The sequence below is a fragment of the Lipotes vexillifer genome, unplaced genomic scaffold, assembly GCF_000442215.2.
Source record: "Lipotes vexillifer unplaced genomic scaffold, Lipotes_vexillifer_v1.1 scaffold233, whole genome shotgun sequence".
Taxonomy (NCBI): Eukaryota; Metazoa; Chordata; class Mammalia; order Artiodactyla; family Lipotidae; genus Lipotes; species Lipotes vexillifer.
The window spans coordinates 352357-365454 of record NW_006790915.1 but is presented as its reverse complement, the minus strand read 5'-3'; the positions used below and the strand labels follow the sequence as shown (position 1 = coordinate 365454).

At 38.4% G+C, this 13098-nt stretch overlaps 1 protein-coding gene across 1 annotated transcript in view; it reads left to right on the top strand.

Moving 5' to 3' along the window:
- Positions 1–13098, top strand: part of ZRANB3 (zinc finger RANBP2-type containing 3) — a 233468-nt gene that overhangs the window by 167100 nt on the left and 53270 nt on the right. The gene's annotated exons all lie outside the window — the stretch shown is intronic.

Here is a 13098-nt window from a genome sequence, read left to right as displayed (position 1 = left end):
AAAAGTGTTACCCCAGGGACTTCCCTGGTGGTCCAGTGGTTAAGACTCCTCGCTCCTAATGCAGGTGGCCTCGGTTCAATTCCTGGTCAGGAAACTACATCCTGCATGCCGCAATGAAGATCCTGCGTTCCGCAATGAAGATCCTGCGTGCTGCAATGGAGATCCTGCGTGCCGCAACTAAGACCCAGTGCAGCCAAATAAATAAATAAATGCACATATATATATATTAATAGACATTAATTATTATATATTATTATGTGTGTATATACATACATAAACACATACATAAATATGTATTAATTATATGTATATAACTCCAGTGAACACACAAATGGTAAGAAAGGAAAACTGTCTTACCGATGATATGGAGAAAATTTTAGTGGTCTGGATAGGAAATCAAACCAGCCACAACATTCCCTCAAGCCAAAGCCTAATCCAGAGCAAGGCCCTAACTCTCATCAATTCTTTGAAGGCTGAGAGAGGTGAGGAAGCTACAGAAGAATACAGTAAGTCCCCTACATACGAACCTTCAAGTTGCGAACTTTCAGAGATGCGATCATGTGTTCGTGTGTCCAGTCACGTAAGTTAGTTCACAGTCTGGCATACATTATCATGTGCATGCATCCTCTACAAGTGGTTGTGCTTTTCTGTACTTTACTGTACAGTCCTCTATAGAGTACAGCAGTACAGTATCTTTATTTCCAGCCCAGGATGTCCAGAAGCAAGCGTAAAAGCAGCAGTATATAGCCAATTGTGTTAGTTGGGTACCTAGGCTAACTTTGCTGGACTTACAGACATGCTCTCAGAATGGAACTTGTTCATATGTAGGAGACTTATGTAGTTTGAAGGTAGCAGAGGTTGGTTCATGAGGTTTAAGGAAAGAAGTCATCTCTGTAACATAAAAGTACAAGGTGAAGCAGCAAGTGCTGATGTAGGAGCTGTAGCAAGTTATCCAGAAGCTCTAGCTAAGATAATTAATGAAGGTGGCTACACTAAACAACAGATTTTCAGTGTAGATGAAACAGCCTTCTACTGGAAAAAGATGCCATCTAGGACTTCTATAGCTAGAGAGAAGTCAGTGTCTAGGTTCAAAGCTTCAAAAGACAGGCTGATTCTCCTGATAGGAGGTAGTGCAGTTGGTGACTCTAAGTTGAAGCAAGTGCTCATTTACCATTCTGAAAATCCTAGGGCCCTTAAGAATTTTGCTAAATCTACTTTGCCTGTGCTGTATAGATGGAATGAGAAAACCTGGTTGACAGCACATCTGTTTACAACATGGTTTACTGAATATTTTAAGCCCACTGTTGAGAACAGTGCTCAGAAAAGATTTCTTTCAAAACACTACTGCTCATTGACAATGTACCTGGTCTGATGGAGACATAAATTGAGATTCATGTTTTCATGCCTGCTAACACAATATCTATTCTGTAGCCCCATGGATCATGGAACAATTTCAACTTTCAACACTTATTCTTTAAGAAATATATTTCATAAGGCTGTAGCTGCCATAAATAGTGATTCCTCATTTATATCTGGGCAAAGTAAATTGAAAACCTTCTGGAAAGGATTCACCATTCTAGATGCCATTAAGAACATTTGTGATTCATGGGAAGAGGTCAAAATATCAACATTAACAGGAGTTCGAAGGAAGTTGGAGTCCAACCCTCCAGGATGACTTTGAGGGGTTCAAGACTTCAGTGGAGGAAGTAACTGCAGATGCGGTGGAAAATAGCAAGAGAACTAGAATTAAAAGTGGAGCCTCAAGATGTGACTGAATTGCTGCAATCTCATGGTAAAACTTTAGTGAAAAGGGGTTGCTTCCATGGATGAGCAAAGAAAGTGGTTTCTTGAGATGAAATCTATTCCTGGTGAAGTTTGTTGAAATGACAAAGGATTTAGCATATGACATAAATTTAGTTGATAAAGCAACGGCAGAGTTTGGGAGGATTGATTCCAGTTTTGAAAGAACTTCTGCTGTGGTAGAATGCTATCAAACAGCATGGCAGGCTACAAGGAAATTGTTTGTGAAAGGAAGAGTCGGTTAATGCAGCAAACTTCAGTGTTATTTTAAGGTACTGCTACAGCCACCCCAACCTTCAGCAACCATCACCCTGATCAGTCAGCAGCCATCAACATCTAGGCAAGATGCTCCACCAGCAAAAAGATCATGACACGCTGAAGGCCCAGATGGTTAGCATCTTTTAGCAATAAAGTATTTTTAAATTAAGATATGTACATCATTCTTTTAGACATAATGCTATTGCACACTTCATAGACTACAGCATAGTTTAAACATAACTTTCGAACACACTGGGAAACCAAAAAATTCATGTGACTCACTTTCTTGTAATATTTGCTTTATTTCTGTGGTCTGGAACTGAATCTGCAGTATCTCCAAGGTATGCCTGTGTGTGGAGAATGCATTGGGAGGAATAAGCCTGTAGGCAGGGAATCCAGTTGGGATGCTGCACTGGTCACCTAGGTGATCTGAACCAAGGGTAGTGGCTGTACCACATCTTAACTGGGAAGAAAGAATAATTCAAAATATATTGAGACATTGGTGTTTGACTGAATATGGAGAAGAGTGTAAAAGTCTACTAGATTTTTTTGCTTGGCCAACTGGGTTGATGTTTCTGCCATTCACGGAGACGGGGAAAAACAGGAGATACCTTTTGTGCGTAGTTCCCCATTCAGTATGACCTGTGCCAAATTCACAAGGCTCGAGCTATGAGGTAATAGAAGATTTGTTTTGTACTCTGCAGCGTCATATCGGAAATGCTTTTCTTTTTATTGAATCACTTGAACAATTAAGTCGAGAAATTTAAGGATAATTAGAACTATCTAATGATAGTTTATATAAATTTGAAAATCATGATGAGGGTAAGAAGGAACATTTAAAGAAATTGAGTTTTCAAGTAAATGCCTTTGTGTGAGTATACTTATAGGATATGCTATTTTATTTTATTTTATTTATTTATTTGGCCACGCCACGAGGCTTGTGGGATCTTAGTTGCCTGAGCAGGGATCAAACCCGGGCCCTCAGCAGTGAAAGCAGGGAGTCCTAACCACTGGACCGCCAGGGAATTCCCCAGGATATGCAATTTTAGAGGCATATACTTAATTACTACCTAAAGTAAAATGAACTCTTCATGATTTGTGATATTTAATTTTTAAAGGCTATAACTTCATAATAAATAACATGTAAAGTGTAAAATCTTGTTCTTGTCAGATCTTCTGAGGAAGCAAGTACTTCCCACATCCATCTATATCACTGTTGTAACACTGTCCATTCATTGTGTTAGGGAGCAATGGGCTAGAAAGGACCTCTGTGAGTCATCCGCTCTTACTTTACTCCAGGCAGAGTTATGCATAAAGTCTTCCAGACAAATGGGTCTCCATCTATCGTAGTTTTATAGATCTCCAGGATAGGTTCTTTTGTCTGCTCTCATCTTTTCTCTTTTTCTTATATCCTGCAATGTCTTAGGCAGATGGGAATACAGTACCAGTGTTTCAAATTAGGTCATGTCAGCAAATTAGGTCATATTAATATGATAATTTTTCATGTATACAGTGTGGTACTAGATAATGGTGTTGACATGTCATCCATGTGCTGTATAAACATTTATCCTGTTCTGCCTTTTGAGATTAAGTACTTGTACTTCTTTGGGGGATAGAGGCTGTATAAGTTTTAAGTATGTTTGTTTTTACATTATTGAGATCTCTTTTTCAGATATTTCTTAATAAGAAATTGAATAATGATAATGGTAAGCAGTAAATGATAATGATAAACACTAAACAGAGGAAAAGACCGTAAAATAATAAATGTTACTAGTACAAAGTCAGTTACTGAAGGATCTCAGATAATTATAACTACTTTTCTTTCTCTATAACATTATTTTTATTTCTCTGTAATATTTGTTGAGAATATAATCGATGAAAATGAACAGATTCTTTTATTTTAATTGAAGTATGGTTGATTGACAATGTTGTTTTCATTTCTGCTGTACAGCACAATGATTCAGTTATATATGTATACATTCTTTTTTATATTCTTTTCCATTATGGTTTGTCACAGAATATTGAATATAGTTTCCTGTGCTACACAGTAGGAACTTGTTGTTTATCCATTCTACAATAATAGTTTACATCTGCTAGTCCAAAACTCCCAATCCATCCTTCCCCCATCCCCTCCCTTCCTCTTGGCAACCACAAGTCTTGAACAGATTCTTTAGATTTAGGATCAGCCTAATACTCTCCTAGAAAAAAACAGATGTAAGTCGTATGTGAACTCTCGGTTATTTTCTGGTACTTTGTAACAGTGTCTCATTTTTAGAGAAAACCATTTTAAGAGAAATGCCAGTTATTTTTCTATGAAAGTGATTAAGTCAACCCATAATTTTAAATTTCCTGTCACTGTGGGGATGGCAGCATTTCTTAGTGCCTTAAAAACTTTGCACAGGCAAATTGCTTTAAACACAAAGCACATTTTCTGTTTGCTGTGTTGCCTCAGCCGCTTAAACAGGTAGAATCCTACTTATAATATGGAGTGAGGTATAATGAGGTCACTGCAATGTTCCTGCCATACAGGGACTAGGATGTCATGAGACTAGGGTGCCTCTTCCTGAGCCAATTGTTTTGTTTAGGAAAGGGTGTCTGGCTCTGAACCGGGCACTGTAGGCCCCTGCTTATTAGTAAGGAGATGGTCAGTAATAATAAAGGGCAAATAAAGCAATGATATTATCATTTTAGAGCAGGAAGGAGATGGTATGTTAGCTACGTGGCTATGTGGAATGGAGGAAGGCTTTAGTAAAGATGTGGAATATCCACTTGAGAAGGAAGAGTGGTTTAGGTTTTGGGGATGGCAGGAATGGTTAAGTCTGGATCACAGGTGGAGGGATTTGCCTTAGAGAAGAGAAGAAATACCTCTCTTGTACAAAAGGAAAGGAAGTGACGATGAGTAAAAGTAAGGAAAGGTAACAGAATTCTCACATGATGAGTTCTGTTTTCTCTGGGCAGTGGGAAGTTTGAGAGCTAAGAGGCATAGGTTCTGATTTTGAAGAAAGTGGCAAAGGTTGAAATTGTTTTTGCAGTTTACTGGAGGAATATAGTAATAATAAGAGCTAACACTTTTACAGTGTTACCACGTGCCAACTGTTCCAAGCATATTTTATGCACTAACTCATTTAATTCTTACCACTCTAAAGGTAGTAAGTAATTTTTATCCCCTTTTATACGTTGGCGAAACAAGGCACAGAGTTTAAGTGACTTGCTCAGGGACTCTTAGATTGTAAATGACGGAGGCAGGATTTGAACATAGACAGTTTGGCTACAGAGTACGTGCACTTACCCATCATTCCACTAGGATGGCAGAATATTTAATATTTGTCAGTGACCATGCGTTTATGGTGACTCCTGTTTCCCTATTAGTGATTTTTTTAGCATCCCTGTACAGGCATGGAGAAAGAAGATATAGAATTTAGAAGTCTATACATTCTGTATGTTATCATTTTAAACACCCAAGGAAGATTTATTCATGCTTAACTTTAGTTGCACAAAGTTGATAACCTTATTGACATGATCGATGGATGGAATTTAGAAAGAAATTGAGAATGTTTCTCAAAATTGATTCGGTTTTTAAAGAATTAGATTAGCTCTTTTGATCAATGACTTTTATGATCAAATTCACATGAAATCAACCTTTATGAAGAAAGTTAAGTTCCTAATACTATTGCCTTTACTTTCTAACTTTGTCTAAATTTGGTTAACCCAATGGAGTAGGTTATTCATGGAAATGTTCTCTCTCATCCATCCTTGCCAGATAAATAGATTAGATAGAATGATTAGGTAGAACAATTGCTTTATTATATCTTGTTCCAAAAAGTTCTATGGAAAGGTTTAGGATCTCAGTTTCTTTTGTAAAATTGTGTTGGCTAAGGTATTAAATTGGGGTTACTCTCTTCTTACGTACAGTATCATAGCCCTTCTGTTTCTCAGTGTAAAATGGGCTGCTTGCAAAACTGGGCCAGTGTCAAAAGATTAGGTGTATTAGAAGTGTTATATTTCTATTTACAGATGGATTCATAAGCATGCCTAGAGATAAGAAAATCATGCTTCTAATAGTTCACCCAAGCTATTTTTGGAAATTTTCTATGGGGAAATTTTGGCATGGGGCTCTGTAAAAATGTCCAGAACACTGATAGAGTATGGAATGACCATTTTCCCCTGAAGGCTGTCTTCTACCAGATTTGAAAATATTTTTTCAGGTTGATGGAATGGTTTCTAAATTAAGAACCATTGGCAGGGGGAAAGGGATAGCAGAAGACAAATTGCTAGCCTTTCTTTGTGATGGTCTGCAGGGCAAGTAGGGAGGTGAATAAGCAATGCATGTTCTCTTTTACTTGTTACTTTCCTTTCCTCATTTAAGATCATTTTAAAGGATAAAAAGTAAGTTATCACAAATAAATTAGTAAGAAACACTATAAGGTGAAATAGGTAAGTGAATAAAAACAAGAGAGGTGGGACTTCCCTGGTGGTGCAGTGGTTAAGAATCCATCTGCCGGGCCTCCCTGGTGGCGCAGTGGTTGAGAGTCCGCCTGAAAAAAAAAAAAAAAAAAAAAAAAAAAGAATCCATCTGCCAATGCAGGGGACACGGGTTCGATCCCTGGTCCGGGAAGATCCCACCTGCTGCAAAGCAACTAAACCTGTGTGCCACAACTACTGAGCCTGAGCTCTACAGCCCACTAGCCACAACTACTGAAGCCCATGTGCCTAGAGCCCATGCTCCACAACAAGATAAGCCACCACAATGAGAACCACACGCACCGCGACAAAGAGTAACCCCTGCTTGCTGCAGCTAGAGGAAGCCCGCGTGCAGCAACAAAGACCCAATAAAGTAAATAAATTATAAAAATAAAAGAGGCAGAGAGGATATCAACTGATAAATGGACAAATAAAATGTGGTATGTCCACACAATGGAATGTTATTTGGCAATAAAAAAAAGAAATTAAACACTGAAAAATGCTACAACGTGGATTAAAACATTATGCTAATAAAGAAGCCAGTCACACAAGACCACATATTATGTGATTCCACTTATATTAAATGTCAAAATAGTCCAGTCGGGCTTCCCTGGTGGCGCAGTGGTTGAGAGTCTGCCTGCCAGTGCAGGGGACATGGGTTCAAGCCCTGGTCCGGGAAGATCCCACATGCTGCAGAGCAGCTAAGCCCGTGCGCCATAACTGCTGAGCCTGTGCTCTAGAGCCTGCAAGCCACAACTGCTGAGCCCATGTTCCACAACTGCTGAAACCCACGCGCCTAGAGCCTGTGCTCCGCAACAAGAGAAGCCACTGCAATGAGAAGCCTGCGCACCACAACGAAGAGTAGCCCCCGCTCGCCACAACTAGAGAAAAGCCCACGGGCAGCAATGAAGACCCAACGCAGCCAAAAATAAATAAATAAATATATTAAAAAAACAAAATAGTCCAGTCCATAGATACAGAAAGTAGATTAGTGTTTGCCTAGAGCTAGGGGTGATCCAGGGACCCGCAGTGGGTGTGGGGTGATTGCTAAGAGATGAAAGATTTTGTTCGGGGTAATGAAGATATTCTGAAATTGTGGTGAAGGATGTACAACTCTGAATATACTAAAGGCTATTCAATGCTTTCATCAACAGCCTCCATAGTAGCCTCAGGGTGACCACTGCAATTCCTGGTATCAAGTGCAGGCCATATGTCCAAAGCAAGGAAGAGCTTTCCATAATGTCCCTTTTGTCAGGATTTTTTGGAAGCCTCCAGCAAACTTCCCATGTTTCTTACTAGTCAGAATCACTTGGAGGGGGAATGAAAGTGCTAGGCTTGCTTAGACCTATCACAATTCACCTCTTGTTGACTAATAAGGGCTTAAAGAGTTGTCCTTAAAGTATGGGCCCACCAGGTATCTAAACAGAACTGCCGTTTAGTCTGGGGCCTGAGGACTTCAAAACTTAAGGAGAAGCTTCTTTTCTGATCCTTGTTAAAAAAGTAAGGAAGACTTGGAGTCAACTCTACTGCAGTTGAGGAGAGAGATCACTCATCGCTGAACACAGGGAGAGGTGGGGATTTATAGCCAACAAGCAGGATGAAGAGGTTGGTGGATGGAAAATTACTAAGAGGAGACATCAAGGGTAGGGGGATTCTTGCTAAACTGGTTGCTCCTGCCAGCAGCATGTGCTTGTCTGGAAGATTAAACTATGCACGTCTAAGTACGCAGGCTGGTACAGTGAAACTATGAATGGCTTATTAAATCAGTTATGGTTTCTTTGGTCGCTCACTCTCCTACTTGGATAACCGGTGTTTCTAGAGCTCCTTGCAGCGGGGTTGTCTGCACTTGTCAGATTGAAACCAAGGCCAAAGCAGGTTTCTTGCTAAAAGAAGGCGAAGGAATTAGCTTTCAAAATTGGGGATGAGGAACTTGATCAGATACCAAGAGTCGATCAGGTGTCAAGTGTGGGAGCATTCTTGATAAACTGACTTAGCAGGATTCTTGTGAAGACTGGGCCTGGCAAGGGCAAGACAGAAGGCCAAAGTTGAGGCCTAGTCAAAAACAGGGCTCAGAGAAGCGTAACTGAAGTTCGGTCAAGGAGAAGTCTTTGTCACAGCTCCAGTTGGCTGTTGTTTTCTTTTTTCACTCTTCCTCTGTCTTATTTTACGATTAAAGGCTGACAACTTAAAGTACCTTTCATCAGGTCTTTAATGCAATGTAGGTTTTTCTTTAACTACTTTTACTTCAAAATATTATGTACCCCTATTCACTGAAAAAAAAATTTAGAAATAAATTGTACAACATATTCTCTTTATTTCTGCATTTCTTTAAATGAGATGAAGTGTGTAGTCTTCATTAATTATTTAAATTAGAACTTTGACTCACAGACACAGTACTAACAGACCAATTTCAGTAAAATAAGATGGAATTGTGAACATGGCAGCTTCTACAAAACCTGAACCAGTATAATCAAAATGCTGACCATTAACAGAACCTGCCATTCCTATATAATATGCACTTAAGATACTTTAAAAGCAAATTTCTGCTCAGATACCATAAAATATGACAATGCAGTGACTGTTTTATTTAGAATAGAATCAGAACAGGGGAAATGCATGTATAGTTAATTTTAAAATGCAAACCTGTGCAGTCCCCACCCTAAGAACCTAAGAGAATCCCGAAGTTCCTTTGTTAAGTAGATGTTTTGGGTCTCCCAACACATTCTCCCCTAGGAAGCAATGTCACAATGATGGTTAAGTTAACAGGTTAGTCCCGAGAGACTGTTTAGGCCATTGAACTTTATATAATTGAACTTTATGTTAATAGTAACCATAAGCCTTTCTGAACCTGTGATTGGAAGGAATAGGGAGTGGGGGCTTGAGCCTTGGCATGAGCAGTGTCTGGTTGTACTGAGGAGGGTTGATGTTAGTGGAGGAGACTGGCAGAAACAGCTTGCTTGTGAAGAGGTGGGGAATGCATCTGAGACTAGGGGTACAGTGATTATAGAGTTTGTAAGTCTGCAGTGGCTGGTAAATGAATGCACCTTAAAAATACTCCAACTTGATATGTACTTTTTGAAAGGCTTATCACAGTAAATATAGCTCTTTAGGCAAACATGCAGTTTATTAAAGTGGTTCAGTTACCATGGCAACATATCTGGAATTTATAGCTCCTTGTTTTGAGAGGGCCTCATTTCCACTTTCTGAGGCACTGAAGTCCAAGGCTAAAGTTCTTAACAGCCTCCAGTCTCATTGTGTGAATCTTTATTGTTTAGAAAACTTAGACATACAAAATTTAGCTTGCAGAATCAATCTTGTGACTTCATAGTCATATGCATGAATTTTAAATAGGTATTTTTCCATTTCAAAATGGCCCCGTTTTAAAATTTTTTTAGTTATTATCAAAACTACATATGATCATAATTTAACGAGAAGAAATAGACATTTCAAAAAATAATGGTCCCCTAAACTTATTCCCCAGAGGCAACCACTTTCTTTTCTTTTAGCTGATTTTTTGGGGATTTACTTCAAATCCCTCAGCAATGTGTTTATCTTGCTTCTTGGTGTGTATTACTGCTTGCTTTGTAATTTTAGCTGTCATCTATTGGCTTCCCAATATGGAAGATAAAATTTTAGCTCTTTCACCTCCCAGCCCCACCCTCACACCCAGACCTTTCCCCTATTCCCATTCTTCTAACAAAGTGATAGGTAGGGAGGTAGGTAGATTGATAAATTGACAGATCAATCTATCAATAGAAAGAGTTGAAGAGATACAGTTTTACTAATTTTATAGAAATGTATACTAATTTTGGCTTGATCACTATTCACCATGTACATTATTAGAACCATGTTTATATTTACAGATGAACCATGTAATATACTATGGATATTTTCTTTTTTCTTTTACAACTCATTTTCACTGATTCATCCTCAAACTTTACCTTAGTCGTTCAGTCTTCTCTCAGTACCTTTAAACATTAGAATTGCATTAATTTTATCTTCTTAAACAAATTTTCCCTGCAGCATTTGATCAGCTGCAGCCTGGACCATTGCTCTTTGGATCTGTTGCAGAGCTCTCATCCAGGGTTTTTTTTTAAATTTCTCCTGTGTGCTGAATTACCTCTTTTTTTTACATATATATTACTTTCTTTATTTGTTTACTCCATTGTTTGGCTGGACCACATTCTCTAGTAGCCTCCCAAGAAAGCGTATATTGGAGGTAAATTGTTTGAAACCCCTGCATATTTGAAAATGCCTTTGTTCTACTTTTATATCTGATTTTTAATTTGGCTGAACATAAATTGTTAGTTAGAAATCACTTTCTCTCAAAATTTTCAGTATTGATGTTGAGATATCCAATGCAATTCAAATTTTTTATTTTGTTTTGTTCGTGAAATCTATCCTTCCCCTCTCTGGAAGCTTAGAGAATCGTTTGTTTGTTCCCAGTGTTCTAAAATTTCATGATGATGGGCCTCGCTCTGGGTCCATTTTCATCCATTGTGAAGGATCTTCAGTGGGCATTTTACAGTTTCCATTTTGGAAACTTACAGCTTTAAGTTCTATAAAATATCCTTAATTTTTTTATTATTTCCTTTTTTTCTGTATTGTTTTCTGGAACTTTTATTTTTCATATATTGCCCTCATGGCCTGGTTCTATAATTTTCTTATATTTTATATTTTCTGTATTTTTTTCCATCTACTTCCTGGAAGATTTTCTTAGCTTAGTAACCAGTGCATTTTAAATTTCTGCTACTATATTTTTACTCTTCAAGAGTACTCCCCCACCCCACCCCCACAACTCTTCCCTTTTTTGTAGCATCCTGTTCTTGTTTTATAAATGTAATCTCTTCTAGTTTTTTTCCTCTCTCTGCATAGTTTATCTGTTCATATAGGTTGCTTTCCATAAATGTCTGGTGATCCTTGGTTGTTTGCTTATATTTACAAGTAAGACATTAAATGCTGACTAGAAGCTCTTCGTGGATATGTCTTGTAAACTATGGCCTTAAATAAAAAGTGATCTGATTGGGATGTCTTGTTGAGGAACCCCAATATCAATATCTTTAGTCTTTTGTCTTTGGTTAGATATTCTAGAAAAGTATCATTTTATATGATTCTGCTCCCCTGCCTAGAGGACATAAGCCTGTTTGTCTGTTTTGGAACCCTTGGGGATAAGAAGGGGGAGGGGGAGGGATAGATCTCAGCCTTTATTATGTAACTTTCATTTAATTCCCATGATTTTTGCAGGATGACCTACCATCAATGTAGGATTCCTCCATCTAGATACCCTCTATTTTGCCCTTTCCAGAAAATAAATCTATAGTTTTCTGCCAGGATGGATTGGGAAGTCATCTATTATGTGGACTACGTAGAGAAGGGATATGGATCAGTGTTGCACATATTCAGCTACTTAAACAATCTTTCAAACAATCCTCCTGTTTTAGCCACACCTCCATCCTCACTTCCAGAGGTGACATTTCCTGATCACTTTCAGATCACTGCATTTTAAATCAGGTACTTCTCAACACTCCGTAGTGGCAGCTTAAGAACTGTCAGGTTGGCTAATCAGTTACCAGGCATCTGTCTACTTTTTAGCTTCCAAAGTTTTGTTGCTATTGATCTGTCTCCAATTTTCTTTTTCTCTATACATTTTTCTATCATTTAAATATAGCACTGAGAAGGAGTGGAGGTTAAATATATTCAGCCTGCTATCTTTTCCCAAAATGTCTAACTAGTTTTTCACAGTTAAGGGACACTATATTCATGTTTTAAATTTAATTCATGCTATCCACTTTAAATTTAACTCCTATTTAATTCATCTCATATTGATTTCTTACTTTTAATTGGTAACCTGGCCTCAAGTTAACTAAGAAAACCCTATTCAGTATGAACTTGTTTGATTTTCTCCCTTCTACCTCACAATTTTTTTGTATTCCTCCCTGTTCTCTCTTGTGCTCTTAATCACATTACTCCAGACTCTTCTGAGACCTTCTCCATCCTAGAGGCAAGCTAAATCCCCCCATTTTCCATTTCTCTTAGCCTTTCTGCACCTTCAACAACCTATTTGTAAACCTACCTAAGTTTCTTAGTTTAAAAAAATGAATAGCCCAACTTTTCATAATCTTTAAACTTCAGCCCAGCTTTCTTACTCTTTTTCAGGCTTTCCCACACACACAAAAATGTCATTTGACTTTTTATCTTCCATTTTCTTCTTCACTCTATTCCACTTAGTCCTCTATATGAGCCCTTTTTTAAAAATATTTATTTATTTATTTTGACTGTACTAGGTTTTCACTGCGACATGTGGGATCTTCCTTGCAGCGTGCGGGATCTTTAGTTGCAGCATGGAGGCTCTTAGTTGCGGCATGCAGACTTCTTGGTTGCAGTATGCATGTGGGATCTAGTTCCCTGACCAGGGATTGAACCCAGGCCCCCTGCATTGGGAGGGCAGAGCCCTACCCACTGGACCACCAGGAAAGTCCCTATATGAGCTTTTTTTGAAAATTACTTTCTAAACAAAACCACCAACCCCTTCCTGGCCACAGCCAACTTGACTGCCTACTTTCCTTTGAGACTCTTTCC